The sequence below is a fragment of the Bombus fervidus genome, chromosome 19 (genome assembly GCF_041682495.2).
Source record: "Bombus fervidus isolate BK054 chromosome 19, iyBomFerv1, whole genome shotgun sequence".
NCBI classification, from domain to species: Eukaryota; Metazoa; Arthropoda; class Insecta; order Hymenoptera; family Apidae; genus Bombus; species Bombus fervidus.
The window spans coordinates 2,275,631-2,290,105 of NC_091535.2; the positions used below are offsets into that span (position 1 = coordinate 2,275,631).

Consider the following 14,475-nt stretch of genomic DNA (forward strand, 5'->3'; position numbering starts at 1 on the left):
GCCATCCACGTGTTATTTATTTTTATAATTTTATAATTTATTATAATTAAAGTGGAAAAATTTACCAAATGTCCAGGTGGACAAATGGTAAAGTACAAATTAAATAATAAAAAAAAAAAAAAACTTTCAATGAGTGTGGAAGAAGAGACCATTTGGAAACCATTTCGAAAGAATGGTTTATAAGGAACATAGAGACTTTTGTGAGCGGGAGAGAAAGCTCTAGGTAACGGTTGTTTGATGTTGATAGAGAGGAGAAAAGTAAAGTTTAAACGTGTCAAAATTCCTAGTAAATAGAGTTGACAATGTAAAAAATGAGAGGCCATCGAGGTTTAACTTAGACAAATATCGAAAGCGGACAAGAGGGTTCTTAGAATCAACGAAGCATAACCAACGATCAATCGCCACCTCTGCTATCTGGTTGCTCCGCTTTGAAAAATCCCTCGCAACCGCAGAGCGTTAATTAACCGAAAAGTCACAATTACGGTTCGAGCGCGCGTCGAGCATGATAAAAATCCGAATTCCCCGTGTCTTGAGATTATCTGGGGGATCTGTGAAAGGAGAAGGCAGGCTGTAAGCTTGTGGTTAACAGGCGTATTGATCTGGACGGTTGGGTCCACTGGCCGGTTTGATAATTAGTCAATCAGTCAGCGGTGTGCGTTGTTTTATTGAAATACGGTCTCGAGTCGAGGGCCAACTCTTAACAAGCGGCGCACGGTTCATTCATGCAGGTTAATTCCCACTCTGTTTCCTTTTCGCGTTGCTTCGTTCAGCCACTTTTACGCGCACTGTGTCATTAATCGTTCGATTAAGCCGCCCGATAACGCCCTCTCCAGGAGAGCGGTCCGCAGGCGTACCACCAGCCGGCGCCATAACTCCCTAGCGTGGCAAGACGCGGTTACGAACGAACGAGCCACGATCCTGACATTCGCGTTCGTTGGAGAACCTGCGACCGCCTACCTGGATCATCGGTACCGATTTTTCATTCGAAGATACTTTATTCGCCACGCATGCGGCCGCTCGAGACGTTGTGAAACATAGGGACATTTGGATGGACATGAAAATACACTCTTATCGATTCCGCGAACCCGAACGATTCCTTGCTTACCCTGAACCACGTCGATAATTAATTACAAGGTCGGATTGAGATTGCGTGGATGGTCGGGAAGTTGTTAACGAGACCAAAATCGAGGGAGGAGTCGCATCAAGCGCCATTGGGTTTCATCGATTCGATTCTTGAGAATCGTTCGGTGATCTCAGAGAATTTTGGTGTCTGGTAATCATGGAATGTTTCGATATTTAGAGATTATTATTTTAGAAAATTACTACTCTTTTTAATAAAATGCAAACAGAAAACATAAAAAGGGTTTAATAGTTTTGATCAACAATGCTAAAATCACTAGATTTATTAATACATAGTGCTTCATTTTTACGTTGTTGCAGGGATTGTAGTATCCATTTCAAAGAAGATAAAGAACTTTTTACTCTTCAACTTTCTTTTCTATTTTCTGTGTTACTAATCTACATGCACATTACCGTGCCATAAATATCGAGACACGATGATATTTCGTGTAAACTGTATGTTTTCCACTATTTTCATTTTCTAGTTATTTTACTAAAAATCTATTATTTTATATTTATCTCTTGCCAAATCCCTAGCTTGTACCTGTTTTAATCTCGGTTAATTGCTCAATTCTGCACATAAAGCGGTCGTACAGAGGCGACCGGTTGAAAATAGTTCCTCGGGAACGGAAGCAACAAATAATCGTCCAAGGTGCGGATGCAAACCGCGCGTAACGTGGTTCCCGGTCGCGCGAAAGCGAGGGAAGAAAGAGAAGGTGAATCGAAAGGAGGGTGACATACCGAAAACAAGGAAAGAACGATCGTGAGGCACAAAGAACGAGAGAGACAAAGATAGAAGTAGAGAGAGAGAGAGAGAGAGAAACGAGTGGTCGAAAAATAGAGAAACGCGTTAGAATGGATGCGCCCCATATAATTTCTGCGATGCTTCTCGAGTCTTCTTCTCTTCGCCTCGGAGATCATCCCTGAACTGTGTCGAAGAGTCATCGTCTATGAGCAGCGAGCTCGTGTCATTGTGTCAGGCTTACGACTTCGTGGGTTGATCCATTGTCGCGGAACATGCGTTCTGTCAGCTTCCAAAGATTTAAAATTAAATTAATCAATGACTATATCGACTAGAAGATAATCGGTCATTAGAAAGCCTGAAACTCCTAACCTCTAAATTGTCATGATATGTAAAATCTCATCTCATGCAAATCTTATTTTAATATTATATCCTGTAATAATACCATCGATGATTATTTTGCTTTTCTGAAATGGTATATTAACAATTTCCAAAATTGAACCTCGTCAAAATTGAATCAAAAATTGGATTCATGTTTGATATTAACCCTTTGCCTTGAGAATTTTATTTCAATTTCGTTAGCAGTAGTTCGATTTTGAGTGTTTTATTTGAAATTTACTTCAATTAAAAGATAAGACAATTTAAATAAACAAAGGAGGAAACCTAACCTTAAATACCAGTTCTATTCACACTATTGTTGTATTTTCTAATTTTTAAGCGTATGATATATCTTGGAACAATTTCCAGACTTGCTTTTCTTTCGTAAATTTCACAAAAAAAAAAAAAAACAGTGGTACTCGACAAAGGAGCTCCCGAGATAAAAACTAATGTCGAGTCACGCTCGACATAGCAGTGCAAAGGTTAATATCGAGCACAGAAAGGTTCGTAGAGATTGAAGATATAATTGCGAATGAACTAGAACGAATTATTGTAGATCTTAATAACGGCGCCTATGGGTAGTTTACCCTATACACGCGTACACGTTATATATACGTAGTACCGAATTTGCAGTGCAAAGCAAACCGTATGTCGGACATCGGCACGATTTATCGCGTTGACACGTGTCTCTTACCGAGACGCGTTTCGCCCCTGTGCACGGCCTCTCTTTTAACCGCGATTAAAATACATTTTCGAGGATAGAACGACCGAATTTCCGCGGACCCCGTTCTCTTACCGTGAAATGGTTAACTCTTTCGTCGTAATTTATAACCGCCTGTGATCCGGCCTCACCGAGAGCTTTATTAAACATGAAATGGAGACCATGTTGCAAGAAACATTAAACTATGTCTTGTATTTGGAAAACTAAATTTAGAAAAATATCCAAATATTTTGGTACAATGGAACATTGACTACTAGGGGGAGGGGCAGGTGAAAAGGGAATAATTATTTACGTGAAAGTTCCTATTTTAATAAATTAAAAGTAAATTCATCTTTTTCTAAAAATATCACACGTCTATTGAATTTTGGAAAATTTCAATCAGACAAGATGCGGTTGATTAAAAGAGCGAACGAATTTTGGCGAAAGTTCCCATGTACGTATTAACACTAGAACTATCGATAGCTAACAGGAAGATATTTCTACCAAAACTAGTGAAAATGACTGGTCTTTAAAAAATTCCTAATAATAGAATATTTTTATATTTATTATTATTAATCCATCTGTGATCATCAAGGTTTGACACATTTATAAAACTGTAGAACCAGTCGTTTCGACTAGTGTGGTATTTCTAGCGTTAACATTTAGCGATCTAACGATCGACCCAGAATTTTTCTGGTAACTGATATCGTCATATCGAATGATACGCGGAAAAAATTCAAAAAACGCGTGGCAAGTTGTACGAAACGAGGAAACTGATTAACTGTAGTTCGATAAACAGATTGCAGCACCCTTTTACGCTTTGACAGGTACCGGCCATTTTGATTTGCATTGGTATAAGTAGCCTTGATACGAAATTATTTTTACTTTGAATACAAAAAACAAAATAAAATTCATTATATTATTCTTTTTGTTATACAAAAGTCATTGCATCGCGGAGAGAAAATATAACACAAAATAGGAATTTAAAAATAAAATTATAAAACCAGTTAGTTTGACTACAGTGGTAATTCTAGTGCTAAGATATTACAGATGGCGTCTCTATACATTTACACATTTTCTAAGCTTAGTTTCTGCTTTGAAATATCATGCAATTGTAATATTCTTGTACATCCACTACCCTAAAATCCAATGTAGCATTTCATCACAATTCACGCCCTTTTAATCCACTGCACGTATCCTGGTCCAATTTTTCCCCTTTACCAAATCATCGACGGAAGGAGATGGTAAAGGAGAAAAGAAAGGGAAGGACGGGGCAAAGAGCGCACGCAAGCTGGGAACAGGATCGCGCGAAGCCAAAGATCGGAGAAGAGAGGCTGTTCGTACAGGCACGTTGGCCGACCGGACAGATATGATTTATATTTCTTTCCGATCGTTCACATTAAAAATGGTAAATGCTCTTAATGACGGCATTAATAATTGTATTCAACGAACCGCCGGTATTGACCTGAAGACACCCGTGCGAGGCACGCCCGTAGAATACCCTTGTAACGATCTGGTCCGGCATTCATCTGGGCGGAGAGAGATCATTTGTGAATGAGCGAACATTCAATGGGCACACTTTTGATCCCGACATTATTAATTATCCGCAAGTAGCTGCTAGGCGCTTTGCTCTCTTTTTTCTAGCCGTGCACGGACTTTCCAGTGCGGAGAACCCTCGTGTCTTTGACCCGTGACTCAACATTGCAATGGTTTCGAAATCGGTTCGATATCGGATCATTTTCTTCGGAACATACTGAATTTCATAGGTAGAAAATCTATTGTTAACACTAGAACTACCGATAGTTGACACGAAGCTATTTCTACCAAAAGCAGTGAAAATGGCTGGTCTTTAAAAAATATCTAATGATAGAATATTTTTATATTTATTGATTTATTACTTTCTTATTTACGTTATTATTATTAATCCATCTGGGATCATCAAGGGGTGACACATTTATAAAATCGTAGAACCAGTCGTTTCGACTGCTGTGGTATTTCTTGTGTTAGCATTTAGCGATCTAACGATTGATCCGGAATTTTCCTGGTAACTGATATCTTCATATCGAATGAAACGCGGTAAAAATTTTAAGAACGCGTGGCAAGTTGTACAAAACGAGGAAACTGGTTAACTGGGGTTCGATAAACAGATTGTAGGACCCTTTCACATTTTAACAAGTACCGGTTATCTCGATTGGGGTTAGGTTAGGTTGGTATTGGTATAAGTAGCCTTGATACAAAATTATTTCGAGTTTGAATTTATAAAAGATAAAATAAAATTCATTATATTATTCTTTTAGTTATGCAAAAGTCATTACATTGCGGAAAGAAAATATAACACAAAATAGGAATTTTAAAATAAAATTGTAAAACCAGTCGAAAATAGGCTTGCATAATAATAAAATCACTTTAAAATTGTCTATTTTTGTATAGATACAGAATAGATACAATACAATAAAGTGTAATCAGAAATACAATACGGAAAATCGAATAGTTAAATTTATTGAAAAACTATCGATTATCTATTTCCATCAAACTGCGAACTGTGTAAATTTACGCATATTTGACAAGTTTTCAAACTCGAATTTCTCGAAAGTGAAGTGTCCAAGGCAATTACGTTATTCTTGACTTTATTTTCCTACTTTATTAAGCTACAGAATGTTCCTAATTTCACTGGAACTATGAATCTAATAGCACGGTGTATATTCAACGTCAAAAACCCCTAATTCCATTTCCCGCTAATAATAGAAAATAAAATTTCAAGACATACCTTTGTACGTATCGCCTCCATTGACAGCTACAAGGAACTGGTATCGACACACGAATCGACGTAATATTCGCAGTGGCTCGTATTACTACGCCTTGCAGTGTCAACACTGTTTTGGTTTGCGAGTTTCAAAGGTAAACAAACTGCGGGCAAAACATTATCGCTGTTACTTGAAACCGTCGACAGGAATTACGTTTCAACTTTTTGTAATACCATCGATCGATACAAACAGACGAACGTGCTCTCTAATACGATTATTGTAACGAGTTACACAGTCGAATAGCGAGTATAGTGTTGAACGGTAATATCGAGCGAGCAACGATTACGATCTCTATATTTGTGCTTAAAGTGATTTTAAGGTAATTAATTATTACAATTTGATAACTCGTCTCATTATTAAACAAACGAACACGTTTAATATTCACGTGAAATTTAACGCTTAACGCTGCAACTTTTAATTATAAATATCGACCAGCAATTCCAATTTATTTTCATTATACTTCGACTTGCAAATATTTTACTGTCAAATTTGAAACGTTACAGTGACGTGTAGGTAATAACGTCATTCAAAGTAATATTCGCCTGAGAAGTAATATAATTTTGATTACAATATTTATATTAATTATAACTGTAGAATTTTTTAAAACATTCATTCGGATGCAAACCGGGTTTACGTTCACGGGTGTCACAGTACTCACTGACGAGTATTATTATTTATTTGTAAACAATCACCGATAACGAGCGAAAAATACATTTGCAATAGAGCGCCGTACATCGGTGGTGCTTGAGAGGCACACTTGGAGCGTTAATTGTTAATCTCGCCATGAAGAAAGAAAGAAAATTCGCATGTGGTGGCGGAGCCGGATATGGTCGTCCTCGATAGGCGTCTGACTGGAGGCGGGAAGAGGTGGCTGCGGGCCATCGGAAATCGCTGGAATCGCGACCCTTATCGCCTTATTAGAGAGGGGCAACTTGCATGGCGTCCTAAGCCGGACGCGGCGTGGCGCTGCGGCAGGTTTATCGGCCGCCTGTATCAGCGTACTCACGCTCCCTTTCATGGTCTTTAAACCGGCGCACTTAACATGGCCCGTCATTATTTAACGGTGAGTAATAAAGTTGTACCACCAATTAGTCGACAGCGTGGAAGCACGCGCATCAACGGTAGCTGTACTTGCGTATCGTGGCCGACCTATCGCTGCGATATCTCGTTTCGATCGTCCGGCATAAAATCGGTAATCCGAGAATAATCGTTATTATGTCGATGCACGGTATAATCGATCATGCTTCGAGAAAATGGTTGATCGCTGCTTGCCAATTTACTTGACGTTCGATTGCTGTGCCGGAAACAACTGCTTTCCATCGATCGACACAGCCATCGGGCATTGCTTCGAGAAAGATGTCTGGGGAGGTGCTAGGTGGTTACATGGGATCATTGTATGTTTGCTAAAACGCAGATCGGGTATCTTGTAGATGATAGGAATTGCATATAAAAAAGTTCTTTTCTTTTGCGAAAGAAAAGTATATATAATCGTGATTGATGTTGGTACGGTTGGATGTTGAGATTGAGTCGATTGCAAGATAGCATGATCAGAGTTGACATGTGAATTTTGTCACACTTTTCTATTAGGTTATCCAAAAAGTTTCTTTCGTTTTATGAGGAAATATTAGACGCGCCATGTTTTTTGTTTTATATCATGATCATACCTGATTCAATAAAATAATATAAAACAGAAATTGTTTATTATCATCTTATGAAACGAAAGAAACTTTTCAGATAACCTAATATTATTAAAAATAACAGATAATAAAATGCAGTAAAGAAACATTTGTGTAGAATATTGGGAAAACAGCTGATAGGATTAGGAAAGAAAAATTGCCGATAGAAAAAAGAAATAAGCGTCGATAAAAATAAATAAGGAAACTCTTTCACCGTTACTTTATAACAAAATAATTAATTAATTTATTAATATAGTTATAAATAACGTATGCAAAATCAAAGTATTCCTTCCATACTTAGAGTATTTTAAAGTAAATAAATATGTTTCTTTCTACCCAAATAAGAATTTTTTTCTTCATTTTATTCATTGATAAATAATTATTGGATGTTTATCAAAACGCAGAACGAATATCAGATCGAGTTTCTGTTGCAGTTGATGTTGGTGTTCGATTTGAAAGAAGTCGATCGGAAGTCTGCTAAAGTGAAGACAAGCAATCTGTGCGTATCCTCTGTGAGGATGATTTTTATTCAGACATTTTTATTCGGCCAGCGTAGGAATAAAATGGAACGGAAAGACAAACAGCAGCGGTCGCGTGTGAGTGAGCCACGGGAATGTAATTAATGAGCAGTTTGGCGGTCGGCCGGACAGCTGTCCCGTTTTTTTTTTCTAACCCAGCGATGGACGGAGTCGCGGTACCGAGAACGGCAGAACGAGAAACGTGAAAACCTTGCGTGGAAGCGGTCTAGAAGACGCGTCTTCGGACGCGGCGGAAGGAACAAGATGGATTGCCTGACACTACCGGACAAGATCAATTGAATTTCTATTTGGACGTAACCGAGACCCGTTTGCCTCTAACCCCACCTTCTTTATCCACCAGCAAGTCCCCCTTACCGCGACAGCCAAACTCTAATTCTTCTTCTACCGGTTGTCCACGTCACGATAATTGTAGAAAGTGATCTACTGCAACTTGATCCCTTCTTCCCCTAACTGATTCGTCGGTTATTCAATAATAGTCGCGGACGTTTAGATCGCCATTTTGTTAATTTACGAATACCGTTGCAATTGTACTATTGAAATTTGCATTCGAGTGTTTTGCGATCGACGAACGTGAGTATTGTGTAGATATATAGGCTTGCTGAAAATTTTCAATTTTTAATGAAATTTTGGTATTTGGTCTGGATTATAAATTTTAAATTCAAAGTATGTACTTTCTTCATTACATAAATTCTATATTAGATATTTTTCTATGTTACATATTAGATTAATTCCTTGATGGTGTTATTATGTTTATTATTACTCAATTCTTTTTACGTTTGAAATATGATCTAATATAATTATCAATGGTGTGTTTGCAGGTGGAATTGTATTTTCTATTCAACTGTATTTTTTTGTTGGTACACAATTTCTGAGAAAAATATGGCAGATGGTGGGTAACTGTGATTTATAGATTTTTTAATAATTGAAGCATGAAGATTTGAAAATTGCAACAGGATTAAAAACAGATTATTACGTTTATTATTACTCAATTCTTTTTAGTTTTCAAGCTAATATAATCATCTTAAGCACTTTTACCAATGGTGTGTTTGCAGGTGGAATTGTATTTTCTATTCAACTGTATTTTTTTGTTGGTACACAATTTCTGAGAAAAATATGGCAGATGGTGGGTAACTGTGATTTATAGATTTTTTAATAATTGAAGCATGAAGATTTGAAAATTGCAACAGGGTTAAAAACAGATTATTACGTTTATTATTACTCAATTCTTTTTAGTTTTCAAGCTAATATAATCATCTTAAGCACTTTTACCAATGGTGTGTTTGCAGGTGGAATTGTATTTTCTATTCAACTGTATTTTTCTGTTGGTACACAATTTCTGAGAAAAATATGGCAGATGGTGGGTAACTGTGAATTATAATTTTTTTAATAACTGCAGCATGAAGATTTGAAAATTGCAACAGGGTTAAGAACAGATTATTACGTTTATTATTACTCAATTCTTTTTAGGTTTGAAATATGATCTAATATAATTATCAATGGTGTGTCTGCAGGTGGAATTGTATTTTCTATTCAACTGCGTTTTTCTATTACACAATTTCTGACAAAAATATGGCAGATGATGAGTAACTGTGATTTATAGTTTTTTTAATAACTGCAGCATAAAGATTAGAAAATTGCAACATGGTTAAAAACAGATTATTACGTTTATTATTACTCAATTCTTTTTAGTTTTGAAGCTAATATAATCATCTTAAGTATTTTTATCAATGGTGTGTTTGCAGGTGGAATTGTATTTTCTATCCAACTGCATTTTTCTGAGAAAAATATAGCAGATGGTGAGTAACTGTGATTTATATTTTTTTTAATAATTGAAGCATGAATATTTGAAAATTGCAACAGGGTTAAAAACAGATTATTACGTTTATTATTACTCAATTCTTTTTAGGTTTGAAATATGATCTAATATAATTATCAATGGTGTGTTTGCAGGTGGAATTTTTTTCTATCCAACTGCGTTTTTCTATTACACAATTTCTGACAAAAATATGGCAGATGATGAGTAACTGTGATTTATAGTTTTTTTAGTAACTGCAGCATGAAGATTTGAAAATTACAGCAGGGTTAAGTACAGATTATTATGTTCATTATTACTCAATTCTTTTTAGTTTTGAAGCTAATATAATCATCTTAAGTATTTTTATCAATGGTGTGTTTGCAGGTGGAATTGTATTTTCTATCCAACTGCATTTTTCTGAGAAAAATATAGCAGATGGTGAGTAACTGTGATTTATATTTTTTTTAATAATTGAAGCATGAATATTTGAAAATTGCAACAGGGTTAAAAACAGATTATTACGTTTATTATTACTCAATTCTTTTTAGGTTTGAAATATGATCTAATAAAATTATCAATGGTGTGTTTGCAGGTGGAATTGTATTTTCTATCCAACTGCGTTTTTCTATTACACAATTTCTGAGAAAAATATGGCAGATGATGAGTAACTGTGATTTATAGTTTTTTTAATAACTGCAGCATAAAGATTAGAAAATTGCAACATGGTTAAAAACAGATTATTACGTTTATTATTACTCAATTCTTTTTAGTTTTCAAGCTAATATAATCATCTTAAGCATTTTTATCAATAGTGTATTTGCAGGTGGAATTGTATTTTCTATTCAACTGTGTTTTTCCATTGGTACACAATTTCTATGAAAAATATGGCAGATGATGAGTAACCTTGATTTCTGGTTTTTTTAGTAACTGGAGCATGAAGATTTGAAAATTGCAACAGGGTTAAGAAAGGGCAGCAAGTATAATAAATATAAGTAAGCAGCGTAGAATCTTGATAAAACTTGGTATAATGCGTTATATTACCAGTAAAAAATCATGACACGACAAGAAATCAATGTCTGCGGAACATTATTTGCAGATATCAAAGTAACCAGTCCTACAATTCGTTTCAATCTCTAAGAACCCGAAGAACGTAGGTGATTGTGCTAATAACTCGTTCGATAGTTTCGTTCGAATAAACAGTTTTTGCAAGACATAAATAAAAAGGTACGAGTATTATATTCCTCAACTATGGTGAGATAGCCGAGTGATAATAAATGGGTTTGAAAGTAGCTGCCTAATTACTTCCTCGGACACCGCACGAACTCGCGATGCAACCGTTGATATCGCTACGTACTTTTTCCTTTTTCCTGAGCCCCGCGTTGGCTACCGGTTTTACAGCGACCGTTGAATTTAACTGTCTATTAATTAATGCGGGCCGATTAATTTCCGTCACGGCATAAAAACGCAGTTCCATGGAAAATTATGATGGCGCAAGGTCTCGCCTCCTCGCCATTTCCCTAAGATTCGTATGTCATCGAACCATCGTTCTACAGATCCATGTGAAAAATACCGACATGTTGCGGGTATTTCGTTTCGGGAAACTAGAAAAGAGGATAAGTTGAATTTGCATACTGTGCGGTCCTCTTTCTATCTTTTCTTTTCTTCCTTCGCCGCTTTCTTTTTCTTCTTTCCTTTCTTTGCTTGTCTTTCTTCCCTTTCTTCTTTCCGCTTGCTTGTATTTCTTCCCTCTCCTCCTTTTTTTCTTATCTTTGTCTTTCTTCTCTTTCTCCCACTCTTGTTCCTTTTCTTTCGCATGCTCTTTCCCCTCTTTTTCCTCTTTTATTTCTCTTGTGTCTCTCGCTTCTCTTTTTTCTTTCCTCCCCTGCTTACATCATTCTCTCCCTCCTCTCTTTTTCTTTTTCCCATTTCTTTCTATTTCTTTCGTTCCTCCTCTTCCTTTTCTTCTTTTCCTCTCCGTCTTGATATTTTTGTTCTACCACTTTTCCACCCACCCACATATATTCATGCAAGTACGTAGAGAAATTTTTCATATTTGTAAAAGTATATGAAGTGTAAGTGAGATAGAGAGACAGGTTTGCCTGCTGATTCATTGATACCAATATATATTTCCAGGGTAAAATAAAATTGTTTACAAGCTGAAGAATAAGCCTCCAACGGCGTGTTTGCACGTGAACGTTGTCATCCTTTCCACGTCTACAACTGTACATAAATATCCATCAAATATTTTGCCACATGCTGTACAAGTACAGAGTTAGAAGGAATTAAGTTAATGCACGTAACAATTGCATTAAATGAAATTCAACGTTGGTGAGTTTCATTCAAGTAAACAAGAGTCAGCGATACTGTCGGAGAATCATCTAGAATAGCTTCTTCGAGTACATCAACCGTGACTGACCATTAAAATACCGGCCTTGATAACTGGTAGCATGGTCACCCAGTTTTACGTCATTCGGCGATTTTTCGCGGTACTTCGTTTCTTTCCACAGTCTGGTATCACTCGCTGCGAGCGGATTTTCGCGGTCAATAACCGATTGTCGTATCGTTTGAACCGCGATACGCGTTCGCCAGACTTGGTTTATTCCTTGAAACGACGATTGTGAAAGTTGTTGCGATAAGTAGCGAGAGTGGTTGGAAACGAAGAACAAAATAGTTTGCACGATATTACGCGAAAGCGGTGATAATTTAAACAGCTCTCACTGTCTGCGAATGCATAGCTCGTAATGAAATGAATATATTGAATAACGTTAATATAATATTAAATAGTTACCAACTGACATTAAATAACAAACTATTATATTTCCAGGGATTGATAGTGAAATGAAAATGAGCTTGAAATAAGAAGTTGGCAGAAACTTAATAGAAACGAATAATCAAAATTTAGTATAAAGTCCCGTATTATTTTTTGCTGTGTCTATGAAATAACGTAAATACGACGCCGCCATAACGTTATGCTCTAATGTAACACATGCTACCATAATAAACTTCATTACACTGATGTCTTTCAAATGACCACGGTACAGCGTGAACATGGAGGAGCAAAGGAACATAAGCGCGCAACGCGAGCATGACGTGGACATAAACGCCAGAGAGGGCAAACAAAATTTTCAAAAATGATATTCTCATGATCTCCTACTGATCTGAAATAAGAAATTACTTTGATTTATGTACCCCCTAAAGTTCTTCCTTCGAATAGTATAATACTCTTTTCTTTTGCTTCTGAAACAATTGTAATTTCCTAGTATATTCGTGTCCTTTTGCCAAGTAGGAAAGCTCGTTTGAAGCTAAAACCGCGGAAAGTTGCCGGCATGCACCAGGCAACACGCGGTTCAATGTATCATTAGGTAGTCATTGCGATCAACGTGGGTCCCGTTGGTACACGCACGATCCGACGGACACGTAGGTAAGCCATCCTGGCTTCATTCACGTCAGATGCGAGGCGACCACGTCATTTATCTGCCAACCATTCCGGCTAACGATGCATTGCCGGTTTGTTGGTCGAGCGTCCTGGTATCCTCGTGTTCCCTGCACGAGCTTCGTCTGGAATTTCCATCTTTTTTTATGCCTGTCAAACAATTCTTTTGCACTTAAGGTAATATCAATTTAATTTGCATTTGTGCAATGTTATACCACTGTTCATACAATTATTATGTTTCCCTATAGGAAAGTACATGGAGGTTAATTATCAGCAATTTCTGTGAAGACCAGGATTCCTTGTATTAGTATTAATTAACACGAAGCATTATACTTGGAACCAAATTTGTTGGATCTTTTCTGTTAGGGCACATGTATATTAACATTAGATCTTGTGATGTTAAAAGTAGACTTTTACAATGAGGAATTATTTATTTACAAATGCTGTTACATTAATTACAATTTTTTGTAAGCAGTTTTTAAACAAATTCAAGTAATATTTTCTCGCATGCATTAAAAATTCAATGAAAGTAGAAAGTCTGTAATCATGTGTGACTTTTGCAAAAAGCTATTCATGTAGTTTAATTTCTCTAAGAAGTACATTTCTTTAAGAGCGCCTGGATTTTTCTACCTAAAATAGTTTCCAGGATATGAGGACTTTATGGAGTTACACTGAACTTTCATCATTTTTCCCACTCCTTTAAATTGAATCATCGCTGCTAAAATAATGTCCTGCATCTGTTAATGGTATCGTCACTCTGTAAAAAGTTAATCAAAATCGGTGTTTTTTAATTGGGTAATTTTAAAAACTGCCTTGCGTCGGCCCTGACTTTTAACCTATTGTCGTGTTTTCTCTCTTAAAGTTTTCGATTTTGTTCACCTTGTGGTTTTGTATTTTACCACCTGAATTTATTTCCATATAATATCCTGCCATGCCAATTCATCTGCATTTAATATTTTCGACAACAAATCAGATACAAGTATACAAATTAAAAGCAACAAACGCTTGTTTCATAGTTGCAGGCAAATTTTACTGCTCGTTCACACCAATACGGAGCGTCGACGTTGCCTTTCAGTCAGTTTCTATCTTTCAGAAAGATAAAGAAGAAGAGACTCTTAGGGTCTTATCTCTGTTGTACGTGTTGAAGGAAAAACAGTGAAATAGTTTTTGTTGAGACCCATGGCACAGTTCGCTAATTGCGCTAGAGGATATTTAAGGTGCGTGTAAAATTTGGGAGTGGCACGTGGTGGCGCGCGCGGCCGTGCGAGAGGGTGGAAGCGCGGTCGTCT

General features: G+C 36.7%; 1 long non-coding RNA gene across 1 annotated transcript in view; it reads right to left on the bottom strand.

Moving 5' to 3' along the window:
- The window catches only part of LOC139996838 (uncharacterized), a 396,216-nt gene that overhangs the window by 298,632 nt on the left and 83,109 nt on the right, over positions 1 to 14,475 (bottom strand). The window lies entirely within an intron of this gene.